This window comes from Bos grunniens, chromosome 15 (assembly GCF_055505025.1).
Source record: "Bos grunniens cultivar Pamir isolate PY7600 chromosome 15, Bosgru_T2T1.0, whole genome shotgun sequence".
Classification (NCBI taxonomy): Eukaryota; Metazoa; Chordata; class Mammalia; order Artiodactyla; family Bovidae; genus Bos; species Bos grunniens.
In genome coordinates, this window is record NC_141179.1 from 34,536,691 (window position 1) to 34,563,614 (window position 26,924).

Here is a 26,924-nt window from a genome sequence, read left to right on the forward strand (position 1 = left end):
ATTGAATCCATGCCCCCTGCATTGGGAGAACAGTCTTAGCCACTGGACCGCCAGGGAAATCCCTCCTCCATGCTTTAAATTAAGAATGGAAAAGCATACAGCAGGCACTCAGAGCTGCTGTGTCACCACCTTTTTCTCCACTTAGCACAGATGCATGGCTTCTCCTACAGGCACAAAGCCAAGGGCCTGTGTGTTGTATGGCAGCAGTCCCCAACCTTTTTTGGCCCAGGGATTGGTTTCATGGAAGACGAATTTTCCACAGGTGGGGGTGGGGGTGGTTCAGGAGGTAATGGGAGCGATGGAAAGTGGCAGATGAAGCTTCGCGTGCTCGCCAGCTGCTCACGTGTGCTGTGCGGCCTAGTTCTTAACAGGCAGCGGACGGCACAGACCCTCGGTCCCCGGGAATGGGGACTCCTGTTGTGGTGGACGGAACTCTGGACTTGAAAATAGTTATCAAAGGTCCCACTTACTGAGCATATTCTGTGTGCTAGTGACATGGTGGAAGCTATCATCTTTCCCACTTGCTTCTAAAGACAGAGGCTTGGAGACCCTGATTAACTTGCTCAAAATCATGGCATTTGTAAGAGGCAGACTTGGCATATTGGAGCCCAGTTTCAGGTGGCTCCAAGACCATGTTTTCTAGTCTTGTGACACTCTGTGTCTCAGAAACCAGAAGAGTTCATTTGGGTTTCCAGCTCTGCTACTTCCCGAGTATTTCCTCTCTCTGGCCTTAGTTTATTCATCTGTCAAATGGGGGTGGGGTGGGGTAGGGATGGTTAGGCCAGGTGTTTCCTGACATTTCTATTAACTCTCAAGTTCTGTACACTCTGTCCTTAAGCAAGATTTTCATCAGCATAGTCTTAATCAATCTAGATGTAGGGGGAAAGATAAGAGAAATTATTTAAGAAAAATTTTTTTTTATTTTTGGCTGTGCTGGGTCTTCATTGCTGTATGGGCTTTCTCTGGCTGTGACCAGTGGGGGCTACTCTCTAGTTAAGGTGCCCAGGCTTCTCATTGTGGTAGCTTCTCTTGTAGGGCTCTCAGGCTTCAGTCATTGCAGCTCAGGACTCAGTTGCACTGTGGCGTGTGGGATCTTAGTTCCCAGACCAGGGATCGAACCTGTGTCCCCTGAATTGGCAGGTGGATTCTCAACCACTGGACCACCAGGGAAGTCCCAAGAGAAATTCTTCATTTATTTAATTGCTAGCAATGGAGTGCCTCCATGGGGATACAGCAGAGGCCAAGCTGTCATGGTCTGGCCTTTGGAATGTAGCAGTAGAGCCTGGAAAACAGACATGGAATATGTTACAAGCATTGAGTGTTATGCAGAAAGATAACAGTGTATGAGACACTGCTGAGGCTAATTCACGTGAACCCGATCCAGTCAGTTCCATGAATGTCTGCATGTTTCCCAAAGCCAGCATGTGTTAGAGTTTTCACAGCAGAGTGTAACAGGCACACTATGCTGTCTTCAGTTCCTATTATTCTGTCCTTTTTTTTTTTCCATTCTTTTTTTTCTCACATAACCTAGTTTCAGGGGCGAGTTGTGGGAAGAGCATGAAGCATTGTACTGTGTCAGCCTCAAGAGGGACAAGGGAAGATGGCAACAAGGAGGAAGGGAGGGAGGGAGCAGGGCTGGAAAGCAGTGTTAGGGGAATGGAATAGGTCAAACCCGTGGGTTATGGCTTAAGAACATCTTTCAATTACTCAGTGCAATAGAAAGGGTATGAAAGGCTAGAAGGGAGAGAAGACAAGAAACACAGATTCATAGTATCTCTGATTTGGAAGCAACCCAATAAGACATGGGCTCCGACCTCCTCTAATTACTTGAATCCCATCTACAATATCCCAGCTAGGCTTTCTAACTTGAAAGCTTTCTTTGGAGGTAGCTGTCTACCTCCCAAGGCAGGCCATTGGACTGGGGGCACGGCTCAGGCTCAGGGGAGGGGCCCTTCTTTCAGTTGAGCTGATTTTTTTTTTTTTTTTAATCTTCTATTGTCTGGCTTTAATTCGGCCCTTCTGGATTTCGTTAAGTTGATTCCGGTTTTGTTTCTCGTTTCCTTTGAGTCCTTCAAGTATTTCAAAGTGGCTACCATGTTCCCCTATGGCTTCACTACTGGGCCCCAGAGACCCAACCTTGATTTTTTTTTAATTAAACTTGATTTGTAAGCTTTTGATTCTCTGCCCCAGCCTCGTTGTCCTCTGGAAGCACTTCACTTGGTTGTTGTTTAGTCACTCAGTCGAGTCTTTTGCTACCCCGTGGACTGTAGGACTGTAGCCCACCAGGCTCCTCTGTCCATGGAATTTCCCAGGCAAGAATACTGAAGTGGGTTGCTATTTCCTTTTTCAGGGAATTTCTGGGCCCAAGGATCGAACCCGTGTCTTCTACATTGCAGGCGGATTCTTTACACTGTGCCAACAGGGACTCTTGTTGGTGGTGACCCCTTAAAAAGTGGAACCCCAAGAACTGAGCACCATATTCCTGGGAAACCAGCTGAAGAGTAGAGCAGGCATTCAGACATTTGAACATGGATGGAGCCCAAGGTCAACTTCATCTTTTTTGCAGCTGTTTTACTCTTTTGACTCAGATAGTAAAGAATCTGCCCGCAATGCAGGAGATGTGAGAGATGCAGGTTTGATCCCTGGGGTTGGGATGATCCCCTGGAGGAGGAAATGGCAACCATTTCCAATATTCTTCCCTGGAGAATCCTATGGACAGAGGAATCTGGCGGGCTGCGGTCCATAGGGTCACAAAGAGTCGGATACAAATGAAGCAACCTAGTATGCACACACCAGCTTATTTAGAGTGAATTAAATTCACATACCCACTCCAGTACTCTTGCTTGGAAAATCCCATGGATGGAGGAGCCTGGTAGGCTGCAGTCCATGGGGTCGCTAACAGTCGGACACCACTGGGCGACTTCACTTTCACTTTTCATTTTCATGCATTGGAGAAGGAAATGGCAACCCACTTCAGTGTTCTTGCCTGGAGCATCCCAGGGACGGGGGAGCCTGATGGGCTGCCGTCTATGGGGTCGCACAGAGTCGGACACGACTGAAGTGACTTAGCATAGCACCATCAATCAAATAGCTACAACTCTTACGAATATGCAGTCATTTTGCCTATATTTCTTTATCCTGTTAGCAATGATGTACAGATACTGCTGGATGCATTATTAAAGTCTAAATATTCACTGTGTTTTGCAAGTCCTTAAATCTATTATTGTAGTCTAATAACTGTGTCAACAAAGGTAATCAAGTTCATTTGACATTCCTTGGCTTTAGCGAAACTTTGCTGGCTGCTATTGGAAACAGCTTTGCTTTCTGAATGTTTATAAATTTGTGAAATAATCCAGTTTGGGAAATCTTCTAGAGATCAGTTCGTACTCACTGGTCTATACTTTATAGAATCTGCTTTCTTCTCATCGTTTGAAAATTGGGGTAGTTGCCCACTTTCATTTTTGCAGAATCGTCTTTATTCTTCATAATCACACACACACATATACGTATGCACACGTGAAGCCAGTGGGAGAAAGTGTGTATGAAGGAGCAGCAAACGAGCACCAGGAGAGTTAACGGTGCATGTATTTGACAACTCAGGTTGCGGGAGCGGAAGAAAACAGGAATGTGGGAGGGAGCCTCCAGCTGACACTCTGGGGATCAGGCAAGGCTCTTTAAAGGATTCTGTCTGTGCTACCACACCCAATTCAGGGCTTTGTAGGGTGATGCAAATGAAGCACTGGCCTTGGGCACAAAATCTAAGAAAGTAGCAAAAAACTCAGTAATCAAGATGAATAATATATTAGCATCAGTGCATTGTATGTTTTGAAATAATAATCATGCAAAAAAAAAAATCCTGAATATCAAAACTCTAAAGGACAAGATCAGTATGTTACAGTTTCTCTTGGTCTGTTTTTCTTAATAACAGCTCTATTGAGCTGTAACTCACATTCCATGCAATTAACCCATTTAAAGTGTAGACTCTAGTGGTTTTTAGTCTATTCACTGAGTTGTGCAACTGTCACCACAATCAATTTTAAAACATTTCATCACTCCTCAAAGAAGTCTTGAACCATTAACAGTCACTCCCCATTTCCCCCTCATCTCCCCAGTCCTAGACAACCATTAATTTACATTCTGTCTCTATGGATTGAATTTGCTTATTCTGGGCATTTCTTATAAGTGGAATCATACAATCTGTAGTCATGGGTGACTAGCTTCTTTCACTTGACATAATGTTTTCAAGGTTTAGAAACGTTGTGGCATGTATCAGTACTTCATTCCTTTTTATGGCTGAATTCTATTCTGTTATATGGTTATGCCACATTTTACTTATCTAATCAGTTGATAAACGTGGGTTGTTTGCAGTTTTTGGCTATTATGAAGTTTTTGTATAGGTATATGTTTTCATTTCTCTTGGGTATGTATCTGGGTAACTGAAGAGCCTGGCGGGCTATAGTCCGTGGGGTTGCAGAAGAGTCAGATGTGACTTAATGACTAAACAACAACAATTGGCAGATCATGGAGAGCTTCCCAGGTGGTGCGGTGGTAAAGAATCTGCCTGCCAGTGCAGGAGATGCAAGAAATGCAAGTTCGATCCCTGGGTGGGAAGATCTCCTGGCATAGGAAATAGCAACCTCTCCAGTATCCTTGCCTGGAAAATTTCATGGACAGAGGAGCCTGTTGGGCTACAGTCCATGGGGTCGCAACGAGCTGGACACGACTGAGCATGCATGCTCACGCACAGTGGTGACTATGTAAAAGCTCTTGAGGACTGCTAGACTGTTTTCTAAAGTGGCTGCGTCATCTTATACACACCAGGAATGTACGAGGATTCCAGTTTCTCCATATTTTTACCAATACTTGTTATCATCATTTTTATTATAACCATCCTAGTGGGTGTGAAGTTACCTCATTGTGGGTTTTTTTAAATTAGAGAATAATTGCTTTGCAGTGTTGTGTTCGCTTCTGCCGTAGAACCACCTGAATCAGCCTTAAGTATACATATATCCCCTCCCTCGTGAACCTCCCACCCCCTCACAGTCCCACCCCTCTAGGTTGTCGCAGAGCACTGGGTTGAGCTCCCTGTGTTACACGGCAGCTTCCCACTGGCTGTCTCTTTTACATATGGTAGTGTGTATGTTGGAGAAGGCAATGGCACCCCACTCCAGTACTCTTGCCTGGAAAATACCATGGACGGAGGAGCCTGGTAGGCTGCAGTCCATGGGGTCACTAGGAGTCGGACACGATGAGCGACTTCACTTTCACTTTTCACTTTCATGCATTGGAGAAGGAAATGGCAATCCACTCCAGTGTTCTTGCCTGGAGAATCCCAGGGATGGGGGAGCCTGGTAGGCTACCATCTATGGGGTCGCACAGAGTCGGACATGACTGAAGTGACTTAACATAGCATAGCAAAGTGTATATGTTTGGAGAAGGCAATGGCACCCCACTCCAGTACTCTTGCCTGGAAAATCCCATGGATGGAGGAGCCTGGTAGGCTGCAGTCCATGGGGTCGCTAAGAGTCGGACACGACTGAGCGACTTCACTTTCACTTCTCACTTTCATGCATTGGAGAAGGAAATGGCAACCCACTCCAGTGTTCTTGCCTGAAGAATCCCAGGGACAGGGGAGCCTGATGGGCTGCCGTCTATGGGGTCACATAGGGTCAGACACGACTGAAGTGACTTAGCAGCAGCAGCAGTGTATATGTTTCAATGCTGCTCTTTCAGTTCATCCCACCTTCTCTTTCCCTGCTGGGTCTACAAGTCTGTTCTCTATCTGTATCTCCATTCCTGCCCCGAAAATAGGTCCATAAGTACCATTTTTCTAGATTCCATACATATGTGTTAATACACGATATTTGTTTTTCTCTTTCTGACTTACTTCACTCTGTACACCTCAGTTCAACTAACTCAAATCCATTCCTTTTTGTGACTGAGTAATATTCCATTGTATATATGTACCACAACTTCTTTATCCATTCATCTGTTGATGGACATCTAGGTTGCTTCCATGTTCTGGCTACTGTAACTCGTGCTGCAGTGAACACTGGGGTGTATGTGTTAAGTGTTAGTCACTCAGTCATCCGACTCTTTGTGCCCCATGGAGTGTAGCCCACCAGGCTTCTCCGGCCATGGGATTTTCCTGGCAAGAATACTGAAGTGGGTTGCCGTTTCCTTCTCCAGGGGATCTTCCTGACCCCGGGATTGATCCATAGTGGCAGTATCAATTTACATTCTCACCAGCTGTGCAAGAGGGTTCCCTTTTCACCACATCCTCTCCAGCATTTACTGTTTGTAGATTTTTTTGATGATGGCCATTCTGAGCGCTCTGAGGTGATATCTCCCTGTAGTTTTGATTTTCATTGTGATTTTGATTTTATTTACCTGATGGCTTATGATGTTGAGTGCCTTTTAATATAGTTATTGGCTGTTTGTATGTCTTCTATGGAGATATGTCTATTCAGGATCCTTTGCTAATTTTAAAATTGTTTCTTTTTTATTATTGAATTGCAGGAGCTCTTTATATATTCTATATACAAGTCCCTTATCAGACATATGAATTATGAAAAATTTCTCCAATTCTTTGGATTTTCTTTTTACTTTCTTTAGAGTGTCCTTTGAAGCACAAACAGTTTTCAGTTTTTATCATGTCCAATTTATTTGTCTCTTATTGCTTGTGCTTTTGGTGTCATATCTAAGAAACCATTGCCTAATTCAAGGTCACAAAGATTTATGCCTTTGTTTTCTTCTGAGGTTTTTAAAAGTTTAGCTCTTACATTTATTTCTTTGCTCCTCATGGTCTATTTTTGAAAAACCAAATTGTGTGACATTTAAGTCTCAGAGACTCTTCCTCCCTCAAACTTCATTTTAAAGTCGAGATTAGGAGGAAAAGAGTTTAACAGAGTTCTTCTTTACAAGTGCCTCAGGGTATTGGGATTTTATAAGACAAAGATGTACAAGACACCTCCAGACACTTTATTAGTATTTTAAGGTGTTACAACCTGGAAATTTTGAGTGCTAGACTGATGGACTCTGCAGGTGGTCTGAGGTGATAAAGAGCGTAAGAGGCTGCTGTCTGTTGCCATCTGAACTCCCACCGGCTCTGTTCTCTGCCTTCTGTCCTCTCCCTCCTCTGGGAGGAACCTCTGGCCTGAGATCCCTTTCATGATCTTAGTCCTTCCTTTCCATGTAGTTGCTTTCGCACACTAGCCCTCCCCACTTAACTTCCTAGCCTTCATACCTGCTTGTCCACCCCACCTCCCTCCTGATTCTGTGACTGAAGGCAGCCTAGTTTTCACAGAGTCCCCGCCCCTTTTTTTACGGATCAGGATAATGATCAGCTCTGCGTGCTCCCATGTGAGCCCCCCACTCCCTCCTCCTCTGCCTGCCTTTCTTGGAGCTAATCCGTACATACCTCAGGTTGTGTCTTCTTTTTTCCTTTTTTTCTTTCCTTATAGATAGAACTTATGAGGTTTCCGTGGAAACTCCTGGCCAGAGGTAGGGGACTTTTGGACAGAGGTGAGATGATGGAGCTTTGCTCACTTCTGTGGGGCTTCCTCACCTCCTCTCCTCTCCCTCCCCAATTCTTCTCGGGCAGCTCTTGGATCTGGTTTTGCATGACCCTCTAGGAGCCCGGAGCCTTGTGCCTTAGGACTGAACAGATGGTGGTAACAGTGGCCCTGAAATTTGCAGCTCCAGGAGGAAACTATCTGGGTGATTGTCTGGCAGTTTCAGAAAAACCTGAATCTGGTGTGTTTCACAGGAAAAGGGTAGGTTCTTAGCGACAGTCCAAGTTCTCTCTATCATGTCATAAGGCAAGTCCCAGTTAGAAGAGTTAGGTCCCACATCACCACCATTCTGTTCATGTTTTTAAAAATATTTAATTGATGTATTTATTATGGCTGCATTGGGTCTTTACTGCTGGGCACCGACTTTCTTAGTTGTGGCAAGTGGGCGCTACTAACTCTCTAGTTGCAGTGCTCAGGCTTCTTGCAGTGGCTTCCTCTTGTTTCAGGGCACAGACTCTAAGGCATTCGGGCTTCAGTAGTTACAGCTCATGGGCTCTAGAGCTTGGGCTCAGTAGTTGTGGCACACAAGCTTGGTTGCTCACGACAAGTGGGATCTTCCCAAACCAGGAATCAAACCGGCGTCCCTTGTGTTGCGAGATGGATTCTTAACCACTGGACCACCAGGGAAGCCCCATCGTGTTCACATTATTGCACAGACCAGCAGACCTTCTGAAGGTTTACACAGTCATTCCTGTACCTTTTGATGGCTCTGCATGCAGTCTGACACTTAAGCTAATTTAAGTGGGTTCCTTTCTCTGTATAGGCTAAGGTCTTCTTGAAATCCTAAGGTGGGGTTGGAGTTTGGGTGATGATACCTGGCTTGATCAAACCTTGAACTGTGATTAAGAGTCTAGTCCTCTGAGAGACTAGATTTTTTTTTTTATGGGCTATTTTGAGTAGGATCCATATAGGTCAATCCTCAGTGTCCACTGTTCTCCCACAGATATAGGGCAAATTCGGATGAATATGTGGCTTGGGATGGGATGGGGCCTTGTCCTTGGTATTGGATAGCCCTTGCCCAAAAGGTGTCTACAGTGCTTCTCTCTAAAATCTCTGCCTCAGAGATGCCAGTCTTTGCTTTGGTTAGATCTGAGGTCCAGAGTTGGGGGAAAACCTGACCCAATCCTTGAGTAGATTACCTCAGCCTTACACCCCAGAGATTTAGGGTCATTCTTTTAGTGCCCTGGGCCAAGCCTGGCACCCCAGGAAGACGTTGAGATTTTTGCGTGCTGGGCCTATAAATGAATGCCAGGTCTTAGGTATTCACGAAAAACCCAACATGCAAGAGATTTTGGAGAAGGAAATGGCAACCCACTCCAGTATTCTTGCCTAGAGAATCCTGTGGATGGAGGAGCCTGGTGGGCTGCTGTCCATAGGGTCACACAGAGTCGGACACGACTGAAGTGACTTGGCATGCATGCACGCATTGGAGAAGGAAATGGCAACCACTCCAGTATTTTTGCCTGGAGAATCCCAGGGACAGAGGAGCCTGGTGGGCTGCTGTCTATGGGGTCGCACAGAGTCAGACACGACTGCAACTTAGCAGCAGCAGCTGGAGATTTTGGGGTACAGAGGTTCTAACGTGTAAATAGTGCTCGTGCTTAGTCACTCAGTCATGTCCAGCTCTTTGTGACCCGTGGACTGCAGCCTGCCAGGCTCCTCTGTCCATGATTCTCCAGGCAAGAATACTGGAGTGAGTAGCCATACCCTTCTCCAAGGGATCTCCCCGACCCAGGGATCAAACCCAGGTTTCCTGCATGGCAGGGGCATTCTTTACCATCTGAGCTACCAGGGAAGCCCAGCATGTGGCTAAGATGTATTAAACATGTATTAAAGGTTGCCACAAGGTTGTGGAGTTACATATTCCCAAAAGCCAGACCTGGTTTGAACATGATCGTGGACCAGACACACAAACATAACCACCACCTCTCAGGACTACGATACTTTTTAAATGATTAAAAAAAAACAAAAACAAAAAACCCACTCCATTCTTGAAAAAGAACTGCTGATTTAATGTGACCTGTTAGTTTACAGAGGAAGTAAAGAGGGGCTCAGAGAAAAAGAAAGAGTGTGATGGTGACTGGCCTGAAGTCACAGACTAGACCTGGAGGCTTGGGGCAGAGTCAGTGCTGGTGTCAGAACCCAATGCTCTGCTTGGGGTGGGGGGCCAGGCATTCCTGGTGCAAAGGGAGCTTCCTCTGACCAACACCTGGCAGTGCTCACTCAGGGCCTGAGAAAGAAACTACACGTGAAAAGTAAAACTTGGGTGGTTCCACCTTCCCCAAATAAGTGAATGACATCAGTAAGAAAAACTCAGGGTATTTTTTTTTCCCTTGGGGCCAGGGCAAGAGAGGGGTGGGCAAAGAAGAAGCTGTCCTGTGTGTCATTACCCTTTTGAAAGGCAAATTAATATTTTAAATTAAGTCTCTGTCACAGAGTATGAATCATAAGAGAAAGATTGGCTAGCCTCCCTTTCAAGACCAGAAGCAGGAAGAGCTTTGAACTTGAATCTAATTGTAGCTTCAGATCTGGTATATTTCTCCGTTTCTGAACCTGGGTCAGTCACATCCAGGATTCGTTTCTTTAGGGGAGGTTTAGAGGACTTGAGATTGGAGAAGGAAATGGCAACCCACTCCAGTGTTCTTGCCTGGAGAATCCCAGGGACGGCAAGCCTGGTTGGCTGCCATCTATGGGGTCGCACAGAGTCGGACACGACTAAAGCGACGCAGCAGCAGCAGAGGACTTGAAAATGCTGAGATCTGTGATTAAATGTCATCTGTTCTTATTTGGGGTGTGAGGTTTCAACTGATACTCAACTCCAAGGTTCAGCTTATATTGTGAAAAATGTTTCCGTTTTTCCATTCTGAAGACCTTGCAGTTGGCTGATGTACATATAGAAGTGTGATGTACGTATCGAAGTGTGTGGAAAGTGGATGCTTGTTGGGGTGACCATGTTATCGTATGTGAGGAAGCATCCAGGAGCATATGTGTGGTCAGGTGGCTTGTTGGGGCTTGGCAGGACATGGATGGTGCCCTCAGACAAAGTAATGGGGAAGAATTTAATAGAGATTCTTTGCAGAGACGTGGGAGAGATAAGAGAAATCAGTACGGGACAATGAAGCACCCTGAAGGGTGGCAACTGCTAGAAGAGGGCTTCCTGACCGGAGCTGTGGGATTGTTACAAGGATCCGATTGATCTGTGGTGATGTGGCAGGAGAAAGCTGTGGTCCAAGCCGTGTCCCCATTCCCTGTTCTCCTGTCTCCAGCCATCACCTCCCCTTGCTGTTCAGTCCCCAAGTCGTGTCCACTCTTTGTGACCCCATGAATGGCAGCACACCAGGCTTCCCTGTCGCTCACCATCTTCTGGAGTTTGCCCAAACTCATGTCTATTGAATTGGTGATGCTATCAAACCCTCTAATCCTGTGTCGTCCCCTTCTCCTCCTGCCCTCAGTCTTTCCAGCATTGGTCTTTTCCAGTGAGTCGGCTCTTCGCATCAGGTGGCCAGAGTATTGAAGCTTCATCTTCAGCATCTGTCCTTCCAATGAATATTCAGGGTTGATTTCTTTTAGGACTGACTGGCTTGATGTCCTTTCAGTCCAAGGGACTCTCAAGAGTTTTCTCCAGCACCACAGTTTGATCGGCGCTCAGCCGTCTTTATGGTCTTTATCGCCTCCCTTGGCAGGACCCAATCAGAAGCCAGAAGGCAAGGGAACCAGGTGTATTGTTCCCAAGAGTCAGCCTCCAGGGTCACAAGCAAGACGGTGAGATAGAGATGGTAGATATGGAGGCCACATGGAAATTTTCCAGCACTTGGCCAGAGATAAATGTGTAATTGCAGGTAAGATATGATTGTTTCCTGAGAACACTAAGGTGTTCACCTGGCTTTGTACTTAAGATCGTTCCCACACTTAGAATAGACTTAGACCACAAACTTATGGTTACCAGGAGGAAAAAGGGTGGAGAGGAGGAGGGATAGATTGATAATTTGGAATTGACATGTGTGTGTGTGCTAAGTCGGTTCAGTCGTGTCTAACTCTTTGCAACTCCATGGACTGTAGCCTGCCAGGCTCCTCTGTCCACGGGATTCTTCAGGCAAGAATACTGGAGTGGGTTGCCACGCCCTCCTCCAGGGGATCTGGACCCAGGGATCGAAGCCGTGTCTCCTGTGTTTCCTGCATTGCAGGCGAATTCTTTAGCACTAGCTCCACCTGGGAAGCCCCTTAGGATTGACATGTACATACTGCTATATGTTAAATAGATGACTAACAAGGACCTACTCTACACAAGGAACTCCGCTCAATATTCTGTAATAGCCTAAATTGGAAAAGAATTTGAGAAAGAAATGGATACTTGTATGGGTATAACTGAATCACTCTGCTGTATACCTGTAACTAACACATCATTGTTAACCAACTATATGCCAATATAAAATAAAGATATTTAAAAAAGAGTGTTTCTACTTCAGAATCTGTCTCTTTTCACTGATTTTGTTTCTTTCTTCCCACAGTAATGAGGAACCTTGTTTCTGAACTGTGGCATCTTGATTAAGTGGAAAGTACGTGGGCTCTAGGGGTAAATAGTTCAGTTGCCCAGTTGTGTCCGACTCTTTGCAACCCCATGGACTGCAGCACACCAGGCCTCCCTGTCCATCACCAACTCCCAGAGCTTACTGAAACTCACATCCATCAGGTCAGTAATGTTATCCAACCATCTCATCCTCTGTTGTCCCTTTCTCTTCCCGCCTCCAATCTTTCCCAGCATCAGGGTCTTTTCCAGTGAGTCAGTTCTTCACATCAGGTGGCCAAAGTATTGGAGCTTCAGTTTCAGCATCAGTCCTTCCAATGACTATTCAGGATTGATTTCCTTTAGGATTGACTGGTTTGATCTCCTTGCAGTCCAAGGGTCTCTCAAGAGTCTTCTTCAACACCATAGTTCAAAAGCATAAGTTCTTCGGTGCTCAGCTTTCTTTATAGTCCAACTCTCACATCCATGCGTGACTACTGGAAAAACCATAGCTTTGACTTTATGGACCTTTGTTGGCAAAGTAATGTCTCTGCTTTTTATCATGCTGTTTAGGTTGGTCATAGCTTTTCTTCTAAGGAGCAAGCATCTTTTAATTTCATGGCTGTGGTTACCATCTGCAGTGATTTTGGAGCCCAAGAAAATGAAGTCTGTTACTATTTCTACTGTTTCCCCATCTATTTGCCATGAAGTGATGGGACCAGATGCCATGATCTTAGTTTTTTGGAATGGTGAGTTTTAAGCCAGCCTTTTCACTCTCCTCTTTCACTTTCATCAAGATTCTCTTTAGTTCCTCTTCTCTTTCTGCCAAAAGGTGGTGTCATCTGCGTTTCTGAGGTTATTGATATTTCTCCTAGCAGTCTTGGTTCCAGCTTGTGCTTCATCCAGCCTGGCATTTTCCATGATGTACTCTGTGTATAAGTTAAATAAGCAGGGTGACTATACAGCCTTGAGGTATTCCTTTCACAATTTGGAACCAGTCTGTTGTTCTATGTCTGGTTTTAACTGGTGCTTCATGACCTGCATACAGATTTCTTAGGAGGCAGGTAAGGTGGTCTGGTATCCCCATCTCTAAGAATTTTCCAGTTTGTTGTGATCCACACAGTCAAAGACTTTGGCATAGTCAATGAAGCAGAAGTAGATTTTTTTCTGGAACTCTCTTGCTTTTTTGATGATACAGCAGATGTTGGCAATTTGATCTCTGATTCGTCTGCCTTTTCTAAATCCAGCTTGAATATCTGGAAGTTCTCAGTTCATGTAGTGTTGAAGCCTGGATTGGAGAATTTTGAGCATTACTTTGCTAGCATATGAGATGAGTACCATTGTATGATAGTTTGAACATTCTTTGGCATTGTCTTTCTTTGAGATTGGAATGAAAACTGACCTTTTCCAGTCCTGTGGCCACTGCTGAGTTTTTCAAATTTGCTGGCATATTGAGTGCAGTCAGCACTCATCAGCATCATCTTTTAGGATTTGAAATAGCTCAACTGTAATTCCATCACCTCCACTAGCTTTGTTCATCATGATGCTTCCTAAGACCCACTTGACTTCGCATTCCAGGATGTCTGGCTCTAGGTGAGTGATCACACCATCATGGTTATCTGGGTCATTAAGATATTTTTTGTATAGTTCTTCTGTGTATTCTTGCCACCTCTTCTTAATATCTTCTGCTTCTGTTAGAGGTAAATAATAGTAGCTTGAAATCTCAGCTCTGCTAAACTTATTAAATGTGAGCTTTGGGCAAGTTACTAAACTTCCAGTTTCTTCATCTGTAAAAGGTGGGTAATGTTAAACTTTTGTGGTTGATCTGAGATCTAAAGACTACTTATCTCTAACTATCTATATCAATTTTATCTCCCTGTGTAGTAGTTGGCTCATGCTAAGTGTCTAATAAATGCTGCCTTTTTTCTTTCCCTCATAAATCTTCTTCCTGTGCTTTGGGTAATGAATTATTTCCTAAATCTTCCATCCCTTGCTCTTCAGTGCTTCTCTCATCTTTATAAATGTACTCACAAAGAAACCTCTCTCCGAACCTTAATGCCTCTCTAACCTGCCGTAGCTTGGCTATTATTCTCTCCTTCTGTTCTGATTTTCTTTAAAAATCATCACATGCTCATTTCGCCAAGTCCCTCACCGCTGCTTGACTTCTTAACTCCTTTCAGACTGGTTTGTTTTCTACCATTGCGCCAAAAATCATTTCAGAACTCTCTAACTCCCAAATGCCCAATCGAGTGGCCTCTTTCAAAAGAGCTCACTCTACAGTGTTGGACATGCCCGGTCCCATCTTTCTTCTTAAAATATGCTTCATCTTTGATTTCTGTGCTGGTTGGTATACCTTCTTGGTTTCCTATTGGCCTATTTCTATCTTAAAACATAGAGAGCTGCCCAGCGTCTCCTGGCCTCAATGGACCGGAAGTAGCAACAGCCTTGTTGATTGTTGTTCAGTCATACAGTTGTGTCTGACTCTTTGTGACCCCATGAACTGCAGCATGCCAGACTTCACTGTCCTTCACCGTCTCCTGGAATTTGCTCAAACTCATGTCCATTTAGTCAGTGATGTCATCCAAACCATCTCGTCCTCTGTCATCAGTCTTTTCCAGCATCAGGGTTTTTCCCAATGAAGCTCTTCACAGCAGGTGGCCAAAGTATTGGAGTTTTAGCTTCAGCATCAGTTCTTCCAATGAATATTTAGGGTTGACTTCCTTTAGGATTGACTGGTTTGATCTCGCTGTCCAAGGGACTCTTAAGAGTCTTCTCCAGCACCACAGTTCAAAAGCATCAATTCTTTAGTGGTCAGCCTTCTCAATGGGCACTAGGCAAATCCCTTGCATCAGCTGCAGGATGTTTAGCAGATCTTTTAACCCCTCTGGGCCCATCTAAGTGGAGCTGGTCCCATCAGCCCTGGTCTGTGGTGTGTGAGAAGGAAGCAGGCACGCTTGCGTGCTCGGCTGCTTCAGTCGTATCTGACTCTCTGCGACGCTATGGACTGTAGCCCACCAGTCCATGGGATTCTCCAGGCAAGAATACTAGGGTGAGTTGCCATTCCTATTCCAGGGCGTATTCTGGACCCAGGGATCAAACCCACATCTCTTATGTCTCCTGTATTGGCAGGCAGGTCCTTTACTGCTAGTGCCACCTGGGAAACTCGGAAAGGAAGCAAGGAGGGATGTCTAATCTGTTTTGTGTGTACTGAATGAGTACGCCATGCATTTACTCAGTGCCAGCTGGACCAAGATTGTAATCATTTGTTACATGTTCCGAGGGCCTTTTGGCAGAGGTATTTTGTGTTTGGGTCCCTTTGGGGAGGCAAGTGAGATTAGAGAGTCTGAGGTGGCCAGAGGCAGTCCCTGTACCTCCCGGAAGAATTACAGGTCACCCCAGTTGGGGTGTGCGAAGTCTTGAGTACCAGGATGCTGGCACTTTAAGAAGCACCGTCTGGTTTCATGAGTAATGGCTGGATGCGAAGTGTCCCCAGGAAGATTTTCCAGAGGAGGGTTGATTTGGCGCAGCCCTCTGATGGAGTCACGGCTCACAGCCGCTTCCACACGCTTCGGAAAGGCAGCGTGTTTGCTGACACACAGGCCCACACACGCACACGTGAGGCCTGGTGTTTATCATCACAGACAGACTGTATTTGGAAGGAAAGGAGGAACCAGAAAATCCCCAAAGACTCTGAGTTAGCATTCTTTGCCCAGCAAATCAAAGATGGTCATTTCAGGGAGCTTGGGGTCTTGTGCCATCGTGAGTGGGCTTTGAAGGCTTCTTAAGAACAGAACTGGCTTCCCTGGTGGCGCAGATGGTAAAGAATCTGCCTGCAAGGCAGGAGGCGCAGGAGACCCTGGTTTGATCCAAGTCGGGAAGATCCCCTGGAGAAGGGCATGGCAACCCACTCCCCTGTTCTTGCCTGGAGAATTCTGTGCACAGAGGCGCCTAGAGGGTTACTGTCCATGGGGTTGCAAAGAGTCGGACATGACTGAGTGACTACACTTACCACTGAGGACACAGCACCGATGCCAGCTTCTCTTCTCCCCTTAAGGGTTCCACAAAACACAGGAGGAAACAGATTCCTCGATTTCTTGGATTCAAGCTCGGGCATCCTCAGAGGTCTCAAAGTTTTGTTTTCTGGTTCTTGGTGTGCATATAGACAAGCATCAACCTGCTCAAACCCTCAGAGTACCCTGTGTGGCCTAGTGCTATAGACTGAATACCTGCATCCCCGCCCTCCAACCACTTCATGTGCTGAAACCTAATCCCTAGAGTAATGGTGTTTCAAAGTGGGACCATTGGGAGGAGACGAGGTCAGGAGGGCAAAGCCCTCATCAGTGGGATTCGTGTCCTTCTGAAAACGATCCTAGAGAGCCCAGAGAGCTTGTGAGGACTTGGGGGGAAGGCAGCCGTCTATGGACCAGGAAGCAAGCCCTCACTAGACACTGAATCTTTCTATGTCTTGACCTTGGACTTGCCAATCCCCAGAACCCTGAGAAAGAAATTTCTCTTGTTTATAATATATATAATATTTGTATACAATATACAAATTATATACAGACCACAGTTTGCTCTGGAAGAAGTGGGAAGGAGCCCCTGCCTTCACCTGTTTGTAGGCCCCCTTTCTCCCTCCCACCTGCCTGTGAGGCAACCCTGAGGCTCACCAGCATCTCCATCATACCTCTTGCTCTCCTCGGATCCTCTCACCCTGTAACATCCCACTCTGTCCTTGAGCACCTCTGGACATGAGTGTCCCCCACCCAAGAGACAGTTTTTTATCTTTCTATGACTTTTCACAACTTTGATGATTCTCAGCATTTTTTTTTTTTTTTTCACTTTGGGTCAGATCTGGTCATAATTGCTGCCTATTGGCCTTAGTCTCACACACAAATCATGTCAGATACAGTTTTCCATGGTGATTTTTCTTTTTCTTTTTTTTTTTAAATACTTATTAATGCATTTGGCTGTGTCAGCTCTTAGTTGCCATACGTGGGGTCTTCTTTTTGGCAAGGGGAATCTTTGTTGACTCAGTAGCATCTCACTTTGCAGCATAAGGACTCTCTCTAGTTGTGATGGGTGGGCTTAGTTGCTCCGTGGCCTGTGGGATCTTAGTTTCCTGACCAGGGATGGAACCCATGTCCCCTGCATTGCAAGGTGGAGTCTTAAACCACTGCACCACCGGGAAAACTCTGTGATTTTTTTCTGTTTTTTTGAAGACAGATGCTTCTTCTTCTTCCCCACCCCATGATTCATGTCTTCTACAGGATAGATATGATATGCGCTGTCCCTTCCACAGGTTGTTAGTGATGGGGTGGGGAGGGGGGAGTCATTGTTCTTTGACCAAGTAGAGGTCAGTCTCGTGACCTCTTTGCACAACCCCACCTATAAACTCCCTCCTGGTTTCACCTTTTCCCCCACTTAATTCTCGGAGCCTTTACTCAGCCACTGTCCTCCCGTGCTCATTGCCCTTTTATTGAACCCACTTTGCAGCCTGGCTTTGCTGACAGGGAGCATTTCAAATTTCCTTTACTCCACTGTCCTCAAACCCATGGTCCCACCACTTTCCGCACTGTATCGCGGCGGGTGACTCCTTAGTACCACTTTAAAAATAAAACAGCAGTCATGGGCCTTCCCTGGTGGTCCAGGGGTTGAGACTTTGCCTTCCAATGCAGAGGGTGCGGGTTTGGTCCCTGTTCAGGGAGCTAAGATTATGCATCACAGCCAAAAATTCAAAACATAAAAACAGAAGCAACATCGTAACAAATACAATAAAGGCTTTAAAAATGGTCCACATGAAAAAAAAATCTTAAAAAAAAAAACAAAACCAGCAGTCACAAAATGAGGAATCTTTGAACTTATTAACCCCGTATCAAGGAGCTCTATTCATTGTCCTTCCTGCCTTGTTAAGGTTCCTGTCTCTGATCTCAAGCTAGTTACACCATCAGTGTTTCAGATCTCATCCTCTCCTGCTTTCTCAGACCTTGTTTCCTCTATTGTCCCCTGTGTGCCTGACCTGTACTGAAATTGTTCTTGTCAAGATTACTGAATTCCTCCCTGGCATCTTGACTTAATTAATTCGCTTATCAAATATTTACAAAGCACCTACAGTGTTCCAGACACTTTGCATATTGTGCAGTGTGGATTCATCAGGGAAAGAGGCAGGTGGGATCAACGTGTACATATGGGGCTGGGGGAGATGAGGAAATAATTAATAAAGGAGCAAGTAGATTTATAAAATGTTGGGAGTTGAGTGATAAGTGATGAGAGGAGAAATCAATCAGGGTCAGACCAGGTAAGATCTCTGAGGAGGTGGCATGTGAGTTTGGATCTGAATGAAGTGAGAGACTGGACTGTCCTTGGGTAGTGGGAATAGTGAAGACCCTGAATGACCCAGAGAAAAGAGTGTGGGGTATTTGATAAACGACCCTAAGACCCATGTGGTTGGGCAGGAGTGAATAAGTTACGAGGGTAGTAGAGGAGATTGGACGAAGAGGCAAGTACCGGATCACATGCCGGTGACCTTGGAAACACATTTTTGGTTTAGCTTCCAGATTTTTCTCCCACTTTTCTTGCAGCTCCCACTTAGTCCCTTGCAGATCCTCTTCTTCTGCCTGTCCTTTATGTGTTGTGAGTTCGACAAGATTCTATCCTAGGTCACCCTTTCTTCTCTCTGGACAGTTTGTCCCTGGACAGGACATACAGAGCAGCCACTTAATAAATGTTGTTTGATTCTGGTTACTTTGAGTTCCATATTCATTCTGGTTAACTCTTCTCAAATTAAACTCTATAATTTTCTATAGATCAAATACAATCTGGCCAAGCAAGGCTCGTCATGGGGCTCTCTCCTCGCTTATTTTTAGGTTCTGTAATTCTATCAATGTAACCTAAATATGTGTCTTAGTCATTGCTGTAGCCCTGATGCTTAGTACCCTGCCTGAGTGATTGTTGGGTAAATTTAGTACAAGACAGGTAGACTCATTCCTTGGCAGCTTGTCCACATGATTGACTCACAGAGAATGTTATTCTTACCACACTCTTATGCTCCTAGGGATGAGTTTTCAGACCTTCAGAGACTGTCTATGAGTCTGTTACATTGTGTCTTGTTATACTTGACTCCTTGTTCCTGAATTTCAAGCTTCTCAAGCGTTTGGTTTCAGCAGTGCAATAGCTTTCCCTCAAGGGTTTTCCATCATCTTTGATTTTGACAAGAATGCCTTGCATATTTTCAATTCAGTCATTGATACGATGGTTGAACAGGATGAGGTCAGAGACATGGAGAGCCCTCCAAATAATGGGATAGTTTCTTTTTTATATATTGTATTTATTTGGCTGCTCTGGGTCTTCTTAGTTGCGGCAAGCTGAGTCTTCATCTTAGTTGTGGCATGCGGGATCTTTAGTTGCTGCATGCGAAATCTAGTTCCCCAACCAAGGATCAAACCCAGGGCCTCTGCCTTGGGAGTGTGTCATCTTAACCACTAGACCACCAGGGAAGTCCCCAGTGGGATAATTTCTGAACTCTGCTCAGCGACTAATAAGTATGCTTTTCGAATAATAGGATCATTTAATTTGGGGTTTCCCTGGTGACTTAGACGGTAAAGAATCTGTTGCAAAGGAGGCAGCCTGGTTGCCTGCAACCAAGAGGTTGCAAAGAGTCAGACATGATTGAGTGACTTTCACTTTTTCACACTTTAATTTGGATGGTGTTAATAGAAAGGATGCTGAAGGTCACTGATGGGGCCTGCTTATTTCACAGTTGAGGAAACCAAGACTGTTGTGTATTAGGTAAACTCAGCAACACCACTTGGTGTTAACTGAAGGAGAAACTAGGAACAGAGCCCATCCACATGCCAGTTACTCTAGGTGTCTACATGCAATTCATTTTTATCCTTTGATTTTTATTTTTATGATCTCCTGCTTGTTGGCACATAATAAATTACCCCAAACCTCGCAGGGTAAAGTGGTAATAAACATTTTTTATCTCACACATTTTCTGTGAGTCAGGAAGTCAGGAGAAGCTTGGCAGAGTGGTTTGGCTGAGCACCTCTCATGAGATTGTACTCAGATGGCAGCTGGGGCCACAGGCATCTGAAGTGCTGGCTGGAGCTGGAGGGCTCAGTGCCAGGGTGGCTCACACAGAGGGCTGGTGAATTTGTGAATTCACGCTGGAGATGACAGATCTCAGTCCCTAATCACATGAACCTTTCCATAGGGCTGTTTTGGGGTCTTTACAACATGGCAGCTGGCTTTTTCCAGACTGAGTGATCCAAGAAAGAGAGAGAGCAAGGAGGAAGCCGCAGCATCTTTTATGAACTGGCATCAGAAGTCACACCCCATCGTTTCTATGATAGCCTGTTAGTGACACAGGTTCAGCCCTTGTTCAGGTGGAAGGGTGAGGCTCACTGGGGCTAGACCCTTTTTCTGAAGGGGGAAAACAACACTGTTCTCTTATGTTGGGTGTTCCTGTGGCTTGATGGGGGCTTCTCAGGTGGCATTAGTGGTATAGAAGCCGCCTGCTGAAGCAGGAGACCCGGCTTCCATTCCTGGGTTGAGAAGCTCCCTGGGAGGAGGGAATGGCTCCCACTCCAGTATTCTTGCCTGGAGGATTCCATGGACAGAGGAGCCTCGTGGGTTATAGTCCACAGCATCACAAAAGGTCGGACACGACTGAGCAACTTAGCACACAGGCTGCCTTCCGTGTTTGGCCAGCACCTCAGTTGAGACTCTTTTTACTTTTGCCTCCAATAAAGCTGTAATAGCCTCTGAATGATCATCCCATCCCTGTTTAATTTCTTTCCCTATTGAGCGCAAATCCCATTGAAGTACCTGCTGAGTCTTGATAAAATATAATTTTGATAATACCGTCCATATTCAACTCCTTTGCTCTCTGTTTTTAAAAGAGTTTGAAGGTTTCTTGGGGCTTTCCTGGTGGCTCAGTGATAAATAATCCGCCTGCCAAAGCAGGAGATGAGGGTTGGATCCCTAGATGGGAAAGATTTCCTAGAGGAGGAAATGGCAGCCCACTCTAGTATTCTTACCTGAAGAAGTCCAGGGACAGAAAAACCTGGCGGGCTACAGTCCATGGGGTTACAAAAAAGCTGGACACGACTCAGTGACTAAACAACAACGATGAAGGCTTCTTGTTGCTGAGATGATCATATAAATTTTTATCCAAAAACAGAGTACTTTTGAGAGTGAAGCAGGGTGTTCTTAGTAATTATGCATGAAGCAGAGATGAAATGAAAACTGTCTTGAGAAAACCAGACTTCCTGTCATTCCCGTTGCCTCCCAATTAGGAAGAAGAACCTTATTCTGTCCATCGCTTTTCATATGTCAACAGCTTTCTCTTTTCATCACTTTCTCTCTCTCTCAGTGTTGATAGTTCTTCTGCTCCATCCAGTGATACCCAGTCATACCCAAACATAGATTTTCACACGTTCCTGTTCTCATGTGTACTGTTCCCTCCAAATGGAATTGCCTCTCCACTTCCAACTGACTCCAGCCTCTTCTCAAAGCTGCTATTGCAACCTCCTCTCAACACATTATGGGCTTTCATCTCAAAACCCCCATAATAGGGGAATTCCCTGGTGATCCAGTGGTTAAGACTCCACCTTCCAATGCAGGGAGTGAGGGTTCCATCCCTGGTTGGGGAACTAAGATCCCACATGCTAAGCCTGCGTGCCACCACTACTGAGCCCATCCACTCTGGAGCCCGTGCACCACAACAATAGACCCCACATGATGCAGTGAAGATCCCGAAAGCTGGAGCTAAGACCAGATGTAGCCAAATAAATACATGTTTTTAAAAAAAGGAGCATCTCAGTGCAAGAGGAGAAGGGGGTGACAGAGGATGAGATGGTTGGATGGCATCACTGACTCAATGGACATGAGTTTGAGCAAACTCAGGGAGATAGCGCAAGACAGAAAAGCCTGGCATTCTGCAGTTCAAGGCGTTGAAAAGTCAGACACGACTTAGCAACCGAAAACAACAAAGTGCCTGAAGACAAGGACTTTGCTTTAGAGGATGTCTGTCTACCCAGTATCCTGTCAAAATATTTTGTGCATTTTGCTCTGCTTTGGATAGCAAGGAAAGAAAAAAACTTTGCTTATTATCTGGCATTATGGGGATAATAATGTCTAATGTTTATTAAATATTTTGTGTAAACCAGAATCTTTTTCTGCATCATCTATTTCATATCTACGTCAATCCAGCAAGTATGGCACTATTATTATCCCCATTTGATTGATGAACAAACAGAGATGCAGAGAGGCAAAGCAACTTCCCCGGCATCACTGAACTAATAAAGGATGGAATTTAGTACCCGAATTCAGAAAGCTACGAAACGCAGCCTTTTTTAACAGACATTGTGTCAAGAATTGTTTAAAGCAATCTGTCTTTCCTAATTCAATTAATCTCCATGACAACCATATGAAGCAGATTCTCTTATGTAGATTTTATAAGAGGGCACGGTGAGGTTAACTTGCCATGGTCTCACGGATAAGGGGAAAGTGACTAATAACTTGAAGGGGTACTGACTAAGCTTAGCCCCAGATGGCACAGGAGGCTCTTTCTTTCATGCCCAAGACGTTAAAGTAAGGAGAGCAGAAGACAGCTGGCCATTCGGATGCTGGAGGCTTCACAGCCCATTCCCGTCCGGTGCTTCCCAGGTTCCAAAGGCTTTGTCCTTAAGGTGACCTGGAAGCACCGGGCTCTGCTGTCTCCCTCGGTGTTTGTCCTGGAGGCTTCCTCACACACAGTGGCTCCAGTGACCAATGGACACGGTGAGTGGTGCCCTGAGCTTTCCACGCTGCAGGGACCAGAAGAACCAAGAGCGTGAAGTGTCAGACCGATGAGCGTGGCTTCTGATGAGAGTGGCTTAGAGTGGAAGCCTGGTTGCTTGCTTCACAGGGAAGAGAAAGAGTGGATCAAGTAGGCAGTGTGTCCACCGGGGACACATTACACTGGGGAGAGCCAGTGGAAGGTTTGAGAAGCTGCGCTTTCTATTGCTGTAATCGCTCCCGTCACTAGTGTCCCTAAGGGACCATGTTCTCGTATTCCTTTTTTTTTTGGCCTAGTATCCTGTGGGTGGAATGTTAGTTCCCCAACCAGGGATCAAACCTGTGCCCCCTGCAGTGTGAGCTCAGAGGCTTAACCACTGGGCCACCAGGAAAGTCCCTTGTTTTCCCTTTTTGAAGGAGAAATCCACCTTCTGGTTTACTTCTATCTATATTAGGTGTGGAGCCCTGTGGGGCTCCACACCTGACTTTATTCTCCTCCCATTCTGCCCCATGTCTGGAAATTATTTTCCAGCCTGCTCATGGGTCACGATGTTAGGGGCATCCTAATAATCAGATGGGCTTCCCTGATGACTCAGCAGGTAAAGACTCTGCCTGCCAATGCAGGAGACACAGGAGACTTGGGTTCAATCCCTAGGTTGAGAAGATCCGCAGGAGGAGGAAATGGCAACCCCACTGTAGTATTCTTGCCTGAAAAACAAAAACCATGAACAGAGGAGCCTGGTGGCTACAGTCTGAAGGGTTGCGAAGAGTCAGACGTGACTGAGGAGCAACTGAGCACAATAATCAGATAGGTAATAATAACAATAGTAGTAATGATAATAACTAGAATAACAAGTAGAATGCTTGTTTTGAGTACTTACTGTGAGCCAGATTCTGTGCTGTGAACTCTTACTTGATTGTCACAATGACAAGGCAGAAAATGTTATTTCTACTTAGTAGATGAGGAAAATGAGATGAGAGAGGTTAGCTGAGTTTCCTGGCATCCCAGCCAGGATGTGGCAGTCAAGATTCAAGGCCACGTCTCCAAAGCTCTGCAGCCAGAGCAGCCTTGGCCTTTTTGCCTCCTCCCCCACTTCCTGCCACGTGTGGCCCCACAACCATCCTTGTCATCACAACCCATGTCACTTTGCAGATTTAGAATTCCAGAACCCATCCTTCTATCTCTGTCAGGAAGTCAAGGTGATTTTCTCCTCTCTCATTAAAAAAAAAAAACAAAAAAACAGGAAATTCAGACAGGATGTATGTATACATATAGCTGATTCACTTTGCTTTATAGTAGAAACTAACGTTGTAAAGCAAGTGTGTGTGTGTGTGTGTGTGTGTGTGTGTGTGTGTGTATGTTAGTCGCTCAGTCATGTCCATTTCTTTGTGACCCTTTGGGCTGTAGCTCATCAGGCTCCTCTGTCCATGGGATGCTCCAGGCAAGAATACTGGAATGGGTTGCTATTCTGTTCTCCAGAGGATCTTCCTGACCCAGGGATGGAACCCACATCTCCTGCATTGCAGGCAGATAATCTTTACCATCTGAGGCACCCGGAAAGACCCAAAGCAACTATACTCCAATAAAAATTTAAAAACAAACAGAAAAAGAACTCTGCCTGGGGCAGACACTTGCTGTTGTTTGTTTGTTTTTGCTGAACTTGCAACTGGAAGGATGAAATCCTGAGAGTTACCTACCTGTCTAAGCATGAACCAGACAGCGGAAAGTACAGGAAAGTGAGCCCTGATGATGTCATTTGTATCCCCTTGATCAAGCTGCACCTGATATCATGATACTTGCAAACTTGAATCAATAAATTTATTTTCTGCTTTAAAAAAATTAAGAAACACTTTATTTTGAATTAAAATACAAATACAGGGAATGATACACAAGCAATAGAACTCGATTGGCTTCCTCTGTTCTGTCTCCTGATCCAATCATGGACTCTCCCCACCCTGAATAATGCCCTGCTGGCTCTTGTTGTGATCACTTCCTGGTGTTTCCTTGTAGTTTTATCTTTTAGCTGCAACTCTCCCAACATTCTAGTGTAGTCTTTTTCATTTTAATAAGTTGACACGTCTGTCCCTCTCCAGGTTCACTTTTCATCAGTTTCTCTTCCTTACATTTGATTTTATGCAGAACTCGGGGCATACAACCTTGGAGTTTCTCAGTCTGGATGGTGCTGCCTGCACACTCATAATACTGTTCAGTAGTTCTCTGTCCAGTTTATCGCCTGCAAATTGGTTGCTGGACCCAGAAGTTTGGCCTGAATAGGTTTGATCTGAGTAGATCTTGTTGGCAGGTTCAACCGCAGGGAGCATATGGCATCTGTCATCTTTTTGTGATCTTAGTAGTCGCTGATGCTTATTGGCTAGATTCATCAATTCATTGGATGTTGCAAAATGCTGATGTCTCATTATTTATTTTTTATGTATTTTTTGCAATACCTTAAAAAAGAGGTGCTTCCCCTTGGTGACTATTTGATGACTGTTGTAGTTGATATTTTAGATAGAAAAAAAGATAAATATTGACTCTTCATTTATTTGCCAACTTTCAAGATAATTAATTCCTTGAACTACTAAAGGGGACCACTGAAGGCTATCGATTAATTTTTCTTATTTTAAAATTTGAATCTACCTAAATTAGGAGTTTGGGATTAACATATGCACACTATTATATGTAAAATAGACAGACAACAAGGACCTACTGTATAACACAGGAAACTATACTCAATATCTTATAACAATCTATAATGGAAAAGAATCTGAAAAAGCATGTATATATATAAAATATATATGTGTGTGTATATATATATATGAATCACTTTGATATACCCCTGAAATTAACACAACATTGTAAATTAGCTATACTTTAGTTTTTAAAATGATTAAATTAAAATAAAATCTTGTTATGGGGGAAATGCCCAATTCCAGCAGGAAACTTTTAATTATGTTGTACTTAGTTTGGTGGGCTTCCCTGGCAGCTCAGACAGTAAAGAATCTGCTTGCAGTGCAGGAGACCTGGGTTCCATCCTTGGGTCAGGAAGATCCCCTGGAGAAGGGGATCTGCAATCCACTGGAGTGGATCCACTCCAGTATTCTCTCTTGGAGAATTCTGTGGACATACCATGGGGTTGCAAAGAGTTGGACATGACTGTGCAACTTCCACTCATTTGGTAAGGATGTATGTCTTCACTGTGAATCTGGGATTTGTATATCAGAATGATATTACAGTTTTACTTAAGCATGTGAGAGTAAAAGTTGCTCAGTCGTGTCCAACTCTTTGTGACCCCATGGACTATACAGTCTGTGGAATTCTCCAGGCCAGGATACTGGAGTAGGTAGCCTTTCCCTTCTCCCGGGGATCTTCCCAACCCAGGGATTGAACCAGGTCTCCTGGATTACAGGTGGATTGTTTACCAGCTGAGACACAAGGGAAGCCCAGAAATACTGGAGTGGGTAGCGTATCCCTTCTCCATGGGATCTTCCTGACCCAGGAATTGAACTGGGGTCTCTTGCATTGCAAGCAGATTCTTTACTAAATATTCTTTACCAAAGTGTATCTCTCTCTCTCTCTCTCTCTCTCTATATATATATATATAGTGATAGAATATATCGGTATTATATTGCTTTACTAGAGATATAATAAATATTGAGAAATCATTAAAAAAAAAAAAAAAAACCCTTATGTTAAAGATGAGGTAACTGAGAACCAGAGGTTAAGTAACTGACTTAACATCTCACAGCACATTGGTGGCAGAGCTGGTAGTTTTCTCCCACCTCCCAGTTCATTCTATTCTTCCCCTTTCACAAGCAGAACCTAAGACCTGGAGCCCTAGGCTCCAAAGCTGTCTGAGAATATCTGAAAGGGCCAATATATATTCAAAGCATTGTCCAGCTCCCCTCCTGGCTCTTTGCATTCAGCACACAGCCCCGCAGCCAGCTTGAGTCTTACTGGGAAGAGACTGGGGCAGCTTGCAGCTTGTGCACGGCTTTTGAGAGGGTGAGTTGCCAGCCCTGGAAATCCCGCCTGGTGTTGTGGGAATGTGCCCAGGTTGCTATGGGGA

At 44.9% G+C, this 26,924-nt stretch overlaps 1 protein-coding gene and 1 long non-coding RNA gene across 2 annotated transcripts in view; one reads left to right on the plus strand and one right to left on the minus strand.

Annotated features, from left to right (window-relative positions):
• Positions 1-26,924, plus strand: part of GRAMD1B (GRAM domain containing 1B) — a 261,587-nt gene that overhangs the window by 20,900 nt on the left and 213,763 nt on the right. The gene's annotated exons all lie outside the window — the stretch shown is intronic.
• LOC147357640 (uncharacterized) lies at positions 901-25,801 on the minus strand. The gene is made up of 2 exons (XR_015142010.1): positions 23,739-25,801; positions 901-1,282 (listed from the first exon to the last, which is right to left on the minus strand). It is a non-coding gene; the product is annotated as an uncharacterized LOC147357640 (long non-coding RNA).